This window comes from Oryctolagus cuniculus, chromosome 19, assembly GCF_964237555.1.
Source record: "Oryctolagus cuniculus chromosome 19, mOryCun1.1, whole genome shotgun sequence".
Classification (NCBI taxonomy): domain Eukaryota; kingdom Metazoa; phylum Chordata; class Mammalia; order Lagomorpha; family Leporidae; genus Oryctolagus; species Oryctolagus cuniculus.
The window spans coordinates 24,595,472-24,609,999 of NC_091450.1; the positions used below are offsets into that span (position 1 = coordinate 24,595,472).

Here is a 14,528-nt window from a genome sequence, read left to right on the forward strand (position 1 = left end):
CCCTCACTGAGCAGCCACCCGTGGCATCTGCGAGGCACTCACTAGGGGCAGACGCCATGCTGAGCACTTCATGGGTGGGGTGACTCCTGCGTTTCCTCCCACAGAGCTGGGAGATGCCTTCTCACCCCCACTCCACAGCTAAGAGGGTGAGAGACACCCCGTGACAGAGAGAAGATGCAGAGCTGGCTTAGCCCCGAGTCCCACTCTCAACTCTGAACCACCTGAAGTCAGTCTCTCCCAGTACCATATCATGTGCAGACTGCACACAGGGACCTGCGTCAGTCACCCTTGTGCCATCGCCCCGGGACCCACTGCCACCGTGCCTGCAAGGCCAGCGTTTGCCAGGCTTCCTACACCACGGGGATGTGGCACAGCTGCTCCCACTATCTAGAGCTGGGCTTCGCAACAGGGCAACTGCAACCCCACACGTCCACAGTTGTCACATGGGGAGGGCAGGGTGCTACTGGTGTCTATAGGCCGGAGAGATTACCCTATTACCCTACAGGGCATGGGGCGGCCCCCAGGACACAGAACTCCTCATCCCAAACACAAAGAGCAGAGCAAATATGAGCACAGATCTCCACTGTGAGCACCACAGGAGAGGCCGGGCTCCCCTCTTACCTCTCCTCCAGCACCACCGCCTAGGAAAGGCATCAACAAACACTTCCAAACATCTACCCCAGCCTCCCATTTGGGGAGCACAGCCAATCCAGCTCTCTGCTGTGGCCTGGGAAACTAGCAGAAGATGGCCCAAGTCCTTGGGCCCCTGCACCCACGTGGGAGACCTGGAGGAAGCTGCTGGCTCCTGGCTTTGGATTGGCTCAGCTTCAGCTGTTGCACTCATTTGAGAAGTGAACCAGTGGATGGAAGACCTCTCTGTCTCTACCTCTCTCTGTAACTCTTTCAAATAAATAAACTAAATGTTTTTTTTATTTTAAAAACAGTAATAATAAAAGTTGCTACCCTGACAGGTACGTCCGGCTCGTTTCACTGTCACAGCACAACGTGGCCCTGTGGGGCGTGCGTACACACCAGGCGGTCTCCCTGGTGATCCGAACCTGCAGGCTACAAGAGCGTATACAGATACGCTGTCTCAGAGTATTCACCCACAGCTAGCCACCCTCGGCCACTCTGAATGCTTCTACCTTGCAGGCACAGCTTCTCTGAGCTAACAACTCCCATACCATACAGCTTACCCACCTGGAGCGGCCAGGGGCTTCCCTCCCATCAGTATCATAGTCAACGAGAGGCTGCATGAAGGATGGTGGGTGGTCCCGTCAGGTCACAAAGGAGCTGAAGAGGTCCCACGGCCAGTGAGATCCTACTTCCCACTGTGCTGCAGCCGCCAGCACTCAGAGCTCAGTGACACTGCCCGGGACTGCAGGCAAGGACAACGGCCCACACCTGGAGCGCAGGTGTGCAGGAGAGGCTTCACCACCCGGGCTGCCCGGCGAGCAACACCTAACCCCATGCGGTTTAGTGGCTGTTTAGTGCATGTACTGCGTTGTGTGGCCACTGCTGTAGTGCACTTCAGCACAGTCTCATCCTCTCAAAGAAACCCTACACCCCTTAGCACTGTGCGGGAGTTTGGGGACGACCCCTGACACGTGCTTCAGTTGTGTGGATCCCCTTCAGCAGGGGACAGCTTTTCTCCTGGAAGTGTTCAGACCTTTCCCATGATGACTGCAGGCAAGAGAAACCCACATTCAAGCAACTAATTCATTCACACGGTTTTTCTATGAATCTCTCTCATCCTCCTCAACGAGCTCTCCAGAGGGCAATCTACCGAATGCAGGGAGAGGAACTGACGCAATGCTCTAATAATAACTCAAGATGCTATCATTACAGAAGCTCCCGCAGCAAAGGCCACGGGGCTGGGGCTGGCAATGAGGGGCGACAAGCAGCCCCAGAAGTCGCTCTCAAGGAGGAAACCTTCATGAAAAGCGGGCCCCACTCCAGAAGGCGCCCCAGCTTCTCCAGGTGCCAAGTCACCTGTGCCTGCTCAGTGTCCAGGCCCACAGGGGGCACCTGCTAACCTGTCCAGTGACAGCAGGAAGATGGCAACTGTGGTTAGGTACGTATGGTGGGGAGGGCCCCAAAGCTCAGGAACACAGGGTACAAGGAACACCAGGAGGTCCAGGATCAAGCAAGGCTGGTTTCCACTTTCTGCAAGACCATTTCACCTTGCTGTGTGACCCTGGCCAAGGGTTCCTTACACTTTCTAAGCCAGAACAGATATTCAGCCTCCCAGTTAAGACACTGGTTAAGAAACTTGCATCACACACCAGAACAACTGGGTTCAACATCAGGCTCCCGCTCCCGACTCCAGCTTCCTACTAGCAAAGATCCTGAGAGGCAGCAGAGATAGTTCAAGAATGGGGTTCCTGCCACCCACAGGGGAGACCTGACTGAGTTCCCCACTCCCAGCTTCAGCCCAGCCCAGGCCTGGCCACTGAAGCTGGAGCCAGGAGTCAGAGTCAGGCATGTAACCCAGGTACCAAGAGGTAGCATACGGCATCCTAACTGCTCGGCTAAACACCCGCTCCTCTATTTTGTTCTGTAAAATAAACACATAAATAATAGCCCAAATAGACCAAGTAGTTCTATTTACTAAACCCACAGCATTAAGTTGGACGCTCTCTGGATTCATTCAGTAAAAGTCTATCACGTTCTCTTGATGTCAACCACACTCAGATACTCCCAACCCTGAAGATGGGAGTTACTGGTGGCAATTAGGAAACAATGAATGAGAGCCTCCAAGGGAGGGGGGCCACACAGGATTTTCAATTATCCAAGAGCTGGGTCTGTCTAACACTTTGTCCCCATCTGGGCCCCCCAACAGGGAACGGTCACCTGGGAAGTAGGTGGAGATGGACTGCAATGAGGAAATGGCTCAGTGACATAACCAGAGGGATTCAGACCTTGGATTCTCTCAAATTTTGTAGTACTTGCACGTACATACGCGACATCTTGGGACCCAAGTCTAACCACACAGCCAGTGTTGTCTCCTGGACACCTCGTATACACAGCCTGGTATGTAGAATGTTTTAGTGCACCTGCATTTTCTCCACAACCCAGCTCCTGAGGTCAGGTAGGGAGTCTTTCTACTGTGGTACCACACACAAAAGCACTGTGGATTAGAGCACTGTGGATTTCAGACTTTTGGATTAGGGATGCTTAACCTTTTCGGGTACTAATAACGACAGCTGACAGCAACTACGCATTTGGCATGTGCGGAGCACTATGGTAAGTGCGTCAGACAACTCACCTGACACGTGGAGGTGAGGGCCTGAGGTCACCGGCGGGTGTACAGCAGAGCCAGTGGCTCTTGTCTCTGGTTATAAACCCAAACTCTCAACCTGGACTGCACCAGGCTTGCACGCACCCTAGTCACTCATGGGCCACTCCCAAACTTTGCACCATGTTCCATGACACCTGTGCTAATATTTTCTTACTTTTTTTTCTTACATTGACATTCACTTTTCTAACACCTTATCCTAAGCAACAAAACCTGAGAGATCAAACATTTGATGGCTTACATTTTATCATTTTATTTTTTAAGGAACTTAACTCTAGAAATAATTTTAAAAATGCACTTTTACAGCAAGGGAAATCATCCTGCATTGCAAATGAGGAGACAGAGCCCATTGCCACAGCACACCCCATGGAGGGCTCATGTGTAGTCTAACTTGCAGTCCTCAGCACGGACAACCAGACTCAGTGGACCCCTCCTGACCATCACCAGCACAGGTGGAACGCTCTGCTGGGCACCTGGGAGCTGGAGGAGGGATGCACAGTGAAGGTGGTGCATCTCAGGGCATGACTGCGTCTGCTCTCAGCAAGAACACAGCTCCCCCACTGAGCTCAACCAGGAGCTGATCTGTCCACCCAGCTGCCTCTAGATGGGTGCGTGATCCTGAGCCATCACCTTCCCTGGCGAGAGGACTGGCTCGAGAACGGACATACTCTGAGGCCCAACCTGAGCCAATCGATGAGTGTCAAGCCCGAGACTTCTGTTTGACCACTGAGAACCAAGAAGCTCTGCCTGGCCCGTTGGCCTGAGCTGCTTGCTCCAGCCAGTCAAGGAAACACAAGACCACTCCAGAGTCGAAGTGCATCTCGGGCCTGCCACTAGAAAGTCTGCCTAGCAGCGAGGTGCCTGTATCCAGCAAGATCTGAAGCAAAAAGCAACCTGTGCCACGTGAGCCCATTAAACCCACTTGCACCTCAGTCAGTTTGCATTCAGCTGCGTGACACCTACCACCCACAGTGCTAGAAGATACACAGCCCCTTCAGAAGGAAATCAAAGTCGATTTTTAGTATCTGGTGACAACAGGAAAAAAAAAAAAAAAGTGAGCTTAATTAAGCATGGAGAAACTAAAGGAGTGACCGCTTTGCCTGAATACGTTATTCTTCCTCTAGTCTTAAGCGTGAGTGAGCTTACTACTCCCCACCCAAAAAAAAAAAAAAAGTCACACGAGCTATCATTTCAGGGCACTCACTCGCTGGACACCTTGACAGGGAGCCTTGACACATGCGCAGCTTCCGGCCGGAAAGCACGCTGCAAAGAGGAGGCAGGTGTGTGCACGCTGTGTCACTCAAGCTCCCTGTGCTCCAGGCGATTACCTAGAAAAAGGCGCTTGCCAGGAGCACAGGCAACAGCGAGTCCATGGCGACACCTGGGCCCACTCTATTTAGACTCACTTCTGTGGGAAACTGCCTATTTTCCACTTACTAGGAAGTGAATGCGTCTCCTGAAGTTCTGCTAAGTGTTCCTTATCTGTTCCTCAAAAGGCTGAACCTGACGAATTCTTGATTCATTCATATGATGGCGATGCAAATTTAAGAACAGCCGTGGGAGAAGTGAGTCAAAAAAGCATGAATAAACACACTCCATATGCACTTCACTGCCCAAAATAAGAAAACCCCATGATTCAAAACAAGCCAAACACTCAGAAGGCTCCTACAGCTTTCCAACGCCAGCCTATTTGGAAGTGAGAATTGAAAAAAAAATATATATTACCAACCAAAAAGGGAACACACTCGTAAACAGTACTGAATCTTTTCGAAGTTGTAACACCAGGCCGGAAGGAAAAATGTGGTGGCTACACTTCTACAAACCTCACGCTTCTCAGTCAAGGAGCCCCCAGTACGTCTGATAAAACCTCATTGCCTAACAACTCACTATTGCTTGCGTTTTCTTAAACTGACGAAACTAGGATCCTATTAACCAGAAATCTCAGTCACCTGGACATCCTGCTGTCCAAACTCCCAGAGGCCTCAGCAGCCTATCATACCTTACCCCCCTGCACAGCACGTTTCCACTCTAGTCACACCAGACCTAACGCCCCTTGTTCATCCCCACCTCTCAGCCTGCAACCTCACCTGACCCATCCGTCGAGCTCCTGATCTTCCGGCAGGACACCACTCAAGGGTGCCACTGGGGGCGGCGGCCCACCCTGCAAGGCCTCACAGGGCCACGCCCATCCGCTGCGGTTTGCACGCAGTGTGTCCACCATGGTTCCTGCATTGAAAGCCTGCCCTTCAGTGTGGCAGGACTGAGAGGCGGCCTAGTGGGAGGTGACTGGGGTCCCACCCTCGGCAGGGGTCAGTGCGGGTGTCCTGGAGCGAGCAGGTTGTCAGGAAAGAGCCAGCCGACCCCTGACCCCTCCGGGCTGTCTGATCCCTTCCACACATGCTCCCGCCATGGTGACCTCCTCGACACCAGACCCTCACTAGGATCCAAATAGACAGAAACACTCGTCTTGGACTTTTCAGCTCTGTAACTGTAAAGTAGCCACTTCCAGGGGTCTTGTTAACAGCAATGGCAAGTGGAGACACACACCATCTACCATCAGAATCCACAAATACGTATGCAGCACACACCTGTCTCCCCGCCAGGCCTCGGGGCAAGGACTTTATTTTACTTCACCACTGTTACCACTGCCCAGTGCGTAGCAGACAACTCACAGCAGACACCGCAAGTGTGCACACTGAGGGAACATGCCTGCACACTTCCGTGTGGTCCAGTTCAAAATGCTGGGCCCCAAGAGAACAAGACAAGCCCACAAGCCAGATCCAGCCTGCCACATATTTTGCCTGGCAGCTTCTACTGAGCTGTGATTACCCTCTACCAATGCCTGCTCTGCCAGGCTCTGTCCCAGGTGCAGTGGAACACAGACTTGCCCTCATCATGCCCTGTCTGCCTTTCTTCCTATAACAGTGGGCTTCAGTAGTCCCAACACAGACCACATGGTCTGCAAAGCCGAGAATGTGGACTCTGGCTCTTAACCAAAAATGTTTGCCAACCCCTGGTCTGTTTGGGAGGGCAGAGATGCCCTAGAGAAGCCCAGCCAGTCAAGGAAACACAAGACCATTTCCAAGGGTCAAAGTGCTATACACAAAGCAAGACACTAGGATACAGTGATGGGCGTGTGAACAGGAAAGGCCCCTCTGAGGCGGTCACACCCCTGCTGCACCAGGGTCCGGAGAAGCAGTCGCCCGTGCCAAGGTCTGGAGAAAGGGGACATTCAGGTGCACTTGAGGCTGGCTCAAGTCTGGAGCTTCAGTCACAGCCCAGCAGAAAACAGATGACACAAAGCGAGTGCTGGTAGGGCTGAATACAGAGATTGTTCACAGGGGGCTGGTGATGTGCTGTCTCCAGCCCCACATCCCACCAGGCCTGAAGATGTAAGGCAGGCAGTGACTGCTGGACCCAGCATGACAGGGAGGTAAATCCAGCAGCTGCCAAGAGGAGCTGTCGTCTGCAGTACAGGAACATGGTCATCGCCAACTAGCGGCTGGCAGGGGACTTCCACTGACCCAGCAGGCCAAAGTCAATCGAAGTCGGGGGGAAGAGGGAAAGCCCACTGGTGCCATCCATCAGGCTGTGCCCCCTGGGGCACAGATTAAGGCAGATAGTAATCTGAGATGAACACACAGCCTACGTGGCATCCCTGCCCATCTGAAGGTCAGAGAGGAGGCCAAGGTGGCTTCCTCCCACTGGGGTCAGAAATATCAACCTCATGGGATGACGTGACAGACCCAATAAAGTTCATAGGAATTCACACATCATTTTATGTTTTCCTTTTATTTTTTAAAGATGTATTTATTAGAAAGGCAGATCTCCTCTTTAGGAGATGTGCATAAAGAGATCTTCCATCTACTGGTCCATTCCCCCAGAGAAGGCTACAACAGCCAGCCAGCGTTGGGCGAGGATGAAGTCAGGAGCCAGGAACCCCACCTGGATTTCCAATGTGGGTGGCAGGGGTCCAAGCACCTGCACCATCTGCCACTGCTGGATAGGAAGTGCAATAACCAGAACTCTAACCGACGCTCCGATATGGGATGCCGGCCTTGCAAGCCATAGCTTCACCATAGCGCCACATGTTACCTCTTCATTCTGTGTTCCATCAGCTCTGTGAGGCAGGAGGCAAAGTGTTAGAAAAATGAAAGACGAGTTGGACGTCACTGTGTCTCCATCACAGTGCTAATTGGGCGTGTTCTCTGATCAGTGACAACACGACAGCAAGAGACCGTCTGCCTATTTCAAAGTCACACACACACACACACACACACACTAACAGCCCCCGCACAGAGTGAGAAACAAAGCAATCAGGACTCTCTCTTCAGGCCCGGAAGAGGCGGCTCCCGCAGCCCAGACAGATGCCACGAGGCCATCAGGGAGGGGCGGCGGCACGAGCACCCGGCCATGAAGCGGCTCTAAGTGCTAACAAGCGGCAGTTGTTAGGAACATTTCTCGCGTTGGCCAAAAGTCCCACGTCCTTTTCCCCCACATATCTTGAGATATAATTCCCAATTCGTCCTTTTAACGTACACAATCCAGCGGTTTTCAGCACACTCAGAAGGCTACACAGCCATCATCACTAATTTTAAAACGTTTTCACCACTCTCAGATCCTGACAACCACTAATCTGCTTTCTGTCTCTCTCAATCTGCCTGCTCTGGACATTTCGTGAGAACTGAATCATATGACAGCACCAAGTTATTTTTAAATGCTTTATTCAAGGCCCTTTTGCTGCTGCGATCTTTCAACGAGGGTCAGCAGCGCACAGTGCTCCTCCGCCATGAAAGCAAGGGTGCAGACCGAGAGGCTGCCGGCACGAAGCACAAACCGAAACGACTGCCAAGCGCTCTCCAGCCGCCCAACAGCTTCTTGGTATTAAAACCCAACAAGGAGCCGGTGCTGTGGCACAGCAGGTAAAGCCACCAACTGTGGTGCCGGCATCCCATATGGTCACCGGTTCAAGTTCCGGCTGCTCCACTTCTGATCCAGCTCTCTGCTACGGCCTGGGAAAGCAGTACAAGATGGCCCAAATCCTTGGGCCCCTGCACCCACGTGGGAGACCCAGAAGAAGCTCCTGGCTCCTGGCTTTGGATCGGCTCAGCTCCAGCCGTTGTGGCCATCTCGGGGGTGAACCAGTAGATGGAAGATATCTCTGTCTATGCCTCTGCCTCTGTCTTTGCCTCTCTGTAACTCTGCCTTTCAAATAAATAAATCAATCATTAAAAACAAGCAAACAACGCAGGGGGCGGGGGGAGCTGTGGTGCAGCAAGTTCAGATACCAGCTGGAGCGCTCACAGCCCATACTGATTGCCTGAGGCTGAGTCGCAGCTCTGCTTCTGACCCAACGTCCTGCTAAAGCACTCAGGAAGCACAAGAGGATGGCCCAAGTGCCTGGATTTCCAGCACCCACAATGGAGAGCCAGATAGAATTTGGCTCAACACAGTCCCAGCTATTAGGATTGAGATTTGGGGGCTGGCGCTGCAGCGTAGCCAGTTAAGCAGCTGCCAGAAGCATACACATCAGATATTGGTGCCGGTTCAAGCCCCAGCTGCTCCATTTCCAACCCAGATCCCTGCTAATGATGTGTCTGGGAAAGCAGTGGAGGATGGCCCAAGTGCTTGGGCCCCTGCACCCACATGGGAGACCCAGAAGAAGCTCCTAGCCCCAGGATTTGGCCTGGCCCAGTCCTAGCTGTTGTGACCATTTGGGGAGTGAACCAGTAGATAGAGGACTTCTTGCTCTACCTCTCCTCTCTCTCTCTCTCTCTCTCTCTCTCTCTCTCTCTCTCTCTCTCTCTGTAACTTTACCTTTCAAATAAATAATATAAAGCTTTAAAAAAAGGAAAGGAGGAAAGATTGAGATTTGAGATTGAACCAGTGGAAGAAAGCTCTCTCTCTTTGTGTGTGTGTGTGTGTGTGGTCTCCTTGCCTACTTAACTTTGAAATAAGCCTAACATTGATCCTTACAATGGCTGCCTGCAGCATAAATACAGGAACAAAGTACAGTACAGACAGCTCTTGGGCCCTATAGGACTGAAGCTGAGGCAAGCCACAGCAAGCCACGGGCAAGCCACGGCCACCCAGCCCACGTCCCCCTGGCTTCACTACCACGTGCCCACTCATCAGAGTCACGGCTCTCCTGATGGCTGTGCAGGGCCCATCATTCCCACTGTGCCTCAGAGGCACTTGTTCAGGGTGTTGGACGAGTCTGCCCTCTCTGGGAAGAGACTTGCTTAGAGCTCACAGAGACAGGTAAGGTAAAGGATAGATTATTGCTGGAGAACCAGCTCTGATTGATTCTGCGATTCTGGGGCTATCTCCAAGAGTGCAGTGATTGATTAATAATGTCTGCATGGGCCTGGGGTGAAGGAAGTGCAGGCAATGACCTTGCACTTGGCATCCCTCCCTCAGGGGCTCCTCAGGGCCCTGAGCCCAGTACTCGGGAGGCATCAATTCTCCTCCTGCTGGTGAGGCAAGGCAAGGCTCTGTCTTTCAATATTTCTGGTCAAATTCTAGCAATACCTCTAAGAAGAAAAGTTTAGCCCAAGACGTCTGAAACCATTGCCTGCCAAATGAAATGGACAGACTTGTCCAAATCCTCCCATATCTTTGCTCAGCATTGTGATCTCTGATTACCAGGAATCACCTGTTCAGAGAGGCAGCCGAACACACAGCTCACCAAGCCATCACTCTGGAACACCAGCAGGGGAGAGAGTACAGACAGATCGTAGTAACGTGCTCCAGGCTGTGCCTGGAATGGGGATTAGGCAGAGAGATTGCTGGGGGCCGTCCCACACCTGTAGATACGTCAGCCACTTTCAGAGCCAAAAAAAGCCCTTTGACAGCCGGCGTCCTCAGCAGGGGTCGCAGGGAGCCTTCCTGCAGGATAACCACTAAGCTCACCAACAAGACGTGCTTTCTACCAATACCTACCCACCTCAGCTCAAGAGTTCCCCTCACCCAAGGGCTGGTCTTTCACCAACAGGCAGGTAGGCTGCAAATCACATTTTCCACCACAGCCTTGACTCAAGAAGCAACTCGATCCCACGAGCCAAGAGGACTCTGAGCTGAGACCAACAACGACTTCCTAGGCAGCGCCGGGGAAAAGAGCCCGACAGTTAAAGACTGAGCAGTGTGAGGGCTCCACCTCAGCACTTCCATGGGAGGAGGCCCGGGCAGGGACACCCAGGGTCACACACACAGCACTGGTGAGGACACAAGACTCATCCAGGCCACTCTCACTCCCCACTGCACACTGCACGTCTGTCCACTGGGCCACGCTGTCCTCTCGGTCCCCACAGCATTACGGAGGAGCTCAGAGGACCAGTCTGCAGGGCACTCACACACCTGCCAGGAGACAGACCACAGAGACGCGAGAGTGTTTGAGCACACCCTCCAGGTGCCCAGTGGCACCGTCAGTGGTCCCCTCTGTGGCACACGTGGTCAGCTGGCGTGGGTTGCTGTGGCTTGCATCCAAGAACTCTCAGTTCACCCAGACAGTGCGATGTGACAGGATGGGTAACACCGTGGGGGTGAAGCTCCGGGGGGATTCTGGAGGCTTCACAGGTGGTGATGCTGCAGCTGGCTCTCAAAGGATGTAGAGAAGCCGGCCCTTGGGCAAAAACCCACACATAGCCCCGGGGGAAAAAGGCTTGCAGAGAAGGGCCCACCACGACACACCAACCTCACCGTGCAGGGGACAGGGCGTCACGAAAGCCCTTACAGCGAGGAATCTGGGGCCAGAGACACACGCTCAACCCCGGATTCTTCACTCACTAACACACAGGAACTTGGGCAAGACAGGAACCCTGAGTATCTGTGTTTTCAGCTGAAAATGCAAAAAAATGAAATCGGCTTCCCAACCACGTTTCAAGGATCAAGTGTAATCCTGTCCGTGGAAATGCTGTAGTAGTTTGCCAGGAGCTACAGAAGAGCAGCCAGCTCCCCATCTCAGGGGTCTTGGAGGGGAGAGGGGAGAGCTCCCCTCTGGATCACAGAGGACAAGGGACAGCTCCCCTCTCAGGGGTCTCAGAGGGCACAGGGGACAGCGTCCCTCTCAGGGGTCTCAGAGGGCACAGGGGACAGCGTCCCTCTCAGGGGTCTCAGAGGGCACAGGGGACAGCTCCCCTCTGGATCACAGAGGACAGAAGACAGGGGACAGGGGACAGCTCCCTCTGGATCACAGAGGACAGGGGACAGCATCCCTCTCCAGCGTCTCGGAGGGCACAGGGGACAGCATCCCTCTGGATCACAGAGGACAGGGGACAGGGGACAGCTCCCCTCTCAGGGGTCTCAGAGGGCACAGGGGACAGCGTCCCTCTGGATCACAGAGGACAAGGGACAGCATCCCTCTCAGGGGTCTCGGTGGGCACAGGGGACAGCTCCCCTCTCAGGGGTCTCGGTGGGCACAGGGGACAGCTCCCCTCTCGATCACAGAGGACAGAAGACAGGGGACAGGGGACAGCTCCCCTCTGGATCACAGAGGACAGGGGACAGCATCCCTCTCAGGGGTCTCAGAGGGCACAGGGGACAGCTCCCCTCTGGATCACAGAGGAGAGAAGACAGGGGACAGCTCCCCTCTCAGGGGTCCCAGAGGGCACAGGGGAAGGCCTTTCCTCCCTCTCTGGGCAGTTACAGAAGGCCTACTGTGTCATTCTCCCAAAATATGCTGAGTTCCAGCGCTTTGGGAATTCATTCCTTTCGGCAAACGAAGAATGAAGGAAACAGAGGAGACCAAACTTCCAATTATTTGTGTGTCAGAAGCTATAAAGTTAAAAAAAGACTTTACATCTAATTGTTCTTAATGCTGTAATCTCACATTCCCCGGGAAAACACCTCCTAGCAGTTTAACCTTCAAAGCAGAAGGAAATCATACCCATAATTCAAATGCGGAGAAGGTAGCGGAACAGAGCGGAACGCCGCAGACAAATCGCCTTCTGCTGCTCTTCAGTTTAAAGCCCCACAGTTTGTCTCCCTGTCACAGCGCCTTGCTACATAAACTTTCTGAAAAAGCTGCACTGGAAAGTTTCCCATACGCATACAGAGGAAGTGCCAGGGACAGGAACAGGTGGAGAAACCAGCCCAGGGGCCAGACGGCTGCACCACGCAGCACAGCCAATGGTACTGTGGCATGAGACTGGCAAGAACCAGAGAGGGGAGGCTGAGAATGAGACCTAGGGCCCGTGTTGTGGTGCAGCAGGTTGCACTACCACCTGGTTCGAGTCCCAGCTGCTCCTCTTCCAATCCAGCTCCCTGCTAATGCTCCTGGGAAGGCAGTGGAGAATGGCCCAAGTCCTTGGGCCCCTGCACCTGCATGGGAGACCCGGAAGAAGCTCCTGGCTCCTGGCTTCGGATTGGCGCAGCTCCAGCTGTTGTGGCCATCTAGGGAGTGAACCAGTGGATGGAAGACCTCTCTCTGTCTCTGTCTTTCAAATAAATAAAATAAATCTTTTAAAAAAGTGAATCTTAATGAAGAATGGGATAAGAGAGGGAGTAGGAGGTGGGATGGTCTCAGGGTGGGAGGTCAGGTATGGGAGGAAGAAGCGCTATAATTCAAAAGTTGTACTTAAGGCCGGCGCCGCGGCTCACTAGGCTAATCCTCCGCCTAGCGGCGCCGGCACACCGGGTTCTAGTCCCGGTCGGGGCGCCGGATTCTGTCCCGGTTGCCCCTCTTCCAGGCCAGCCCTCTGCTGTGGCCAGGGAGTGCAGTGGAGGATGGCCCAGGTGCTTGGGCCCTGCACCCCATGGGAGACCAGGAAAAGCACCTGGCTCCTGGCTCCTGCCATCGGATCAGCGCGGTGCGCCGGCCGCAGCGCGCCGGCCGCGGCGGCCATTGGAGGGTGAACCAATGGCAAAAGGAAGACCTTTCTCTCTGTCTCTCTCTCTCACTGTCCACTCTGCCTGTCAAAAAAAAAAAAAAAAAAAAAGTTGTACTTACAAAATTTATATTAATAAAAGTTTTCTATAAAATAAAATAAAATGTACTCTGTAATCACCAGGCGCCTTCTGCTCCAGGGCTCTGGGGAGTTTGCGCTGTACCCATCTCCTAGCCTGACTTGGGCACCGAAGAAGTCACTGCTCCAACAGATCTGTCTCTGTGCAGGACACACGGGAAGAGCTGAGACAACTCCACTACCACCACCCCACACACACAGTGGCATGGAGATGGCGGGTCACAGGCAGAATGGGACAGCAACAGGAGGTTCAGAGAAAGAGAGGCACTCAAGGTCATTAGCTATTAGCCAAGGGCAGGACATCCCAAAGCCGAGGGAGCTTCCCACAACATCTCACCATCTCATCACACCCACTGGAGGCAAAACCTCCAAGTGACCATCTGAAGATGTCCCGTGTTCCCGAGGTGTAAGCCAGTGACCGGGTAGGGATGCAGGAGGTGAACATTCCAACAGAGGCTCAGACCACCTTTCACCAGGAGAACACCACAGGAACCAAAGATTCTACCACCCAGTTGTCTACAGTTCATGCTTTCTGTGAATAATAACCACCCCCGCACAGGTGCATCTGAGAGCCTGAATTGGCCCTGTGGACACGAGGAGGAGAGAGAGAAGGTGGGAGGCAGACAGGTCAAAGAAAGGAAAAAGCAAGGAAAACTCCTCTTACTGGCACTTTTCCCCGTAAGAGGGAGGAGCTCCAAGCTTGCAGGCCTCGCTTACACTGCAAAGGGAACTGAGATGCACAAGCACTCATTCGTTCAGCAAACACTGGCCAAGCAGCTGGTGTACAGTGCGGTGGGCACTAGGGACACAGCAAGGCCAAGCAGGCCCGGCACAGCTCTCGCAGAAGCGACACTCAGGAGTGGAAGGAGGTATACGCTCAAAACGAACACAAAGAAACGTACAAGACAAGGCATGGTGAGGACATTCACAACCACCCCGGGGCAAGAGCAGCAGCTGCCTCAGACAGAGGGGCCCCTTCTTCACAGACTATGGAAAAGAACAGCCAAGCAAGGTTCTGGGTGTGGAGTGCAGGCAGCAGAAACCACACAGGTCAAAGGCAAACGAGAAGCAAAAGCAAAGACTAAAAGTTTTACTCTGTGGCTATATAGCACAGAGGATAAAAAGGCATCTTGGCCTGGTTCAGATCCTCTGAAAGCCAAGGTCATATCCCCATTAGCAGTGAACTTGGGAGGAAGCCACACGTACCCAGCGTCACACTACACCCGAATACCTCCATCTGTTATGTGACCGCATCTCCTGCGCAGCTG

At 53.3% G+C, this 14,528-nt stretch overlaps 1 protein-coding gene across 2 annotated transcripts in view; it reads right to left on the minus strand.

Moving 5' to 3' along the window:
* The window catches only part of SNX29 (sorting nexin 29), a 478,886-nt gene that overhangs the window by 287,617 nt on the left and 176,741 nt on the right, over positions 1-14,528 (minus strand). The window lies entirely within an intron of this gene.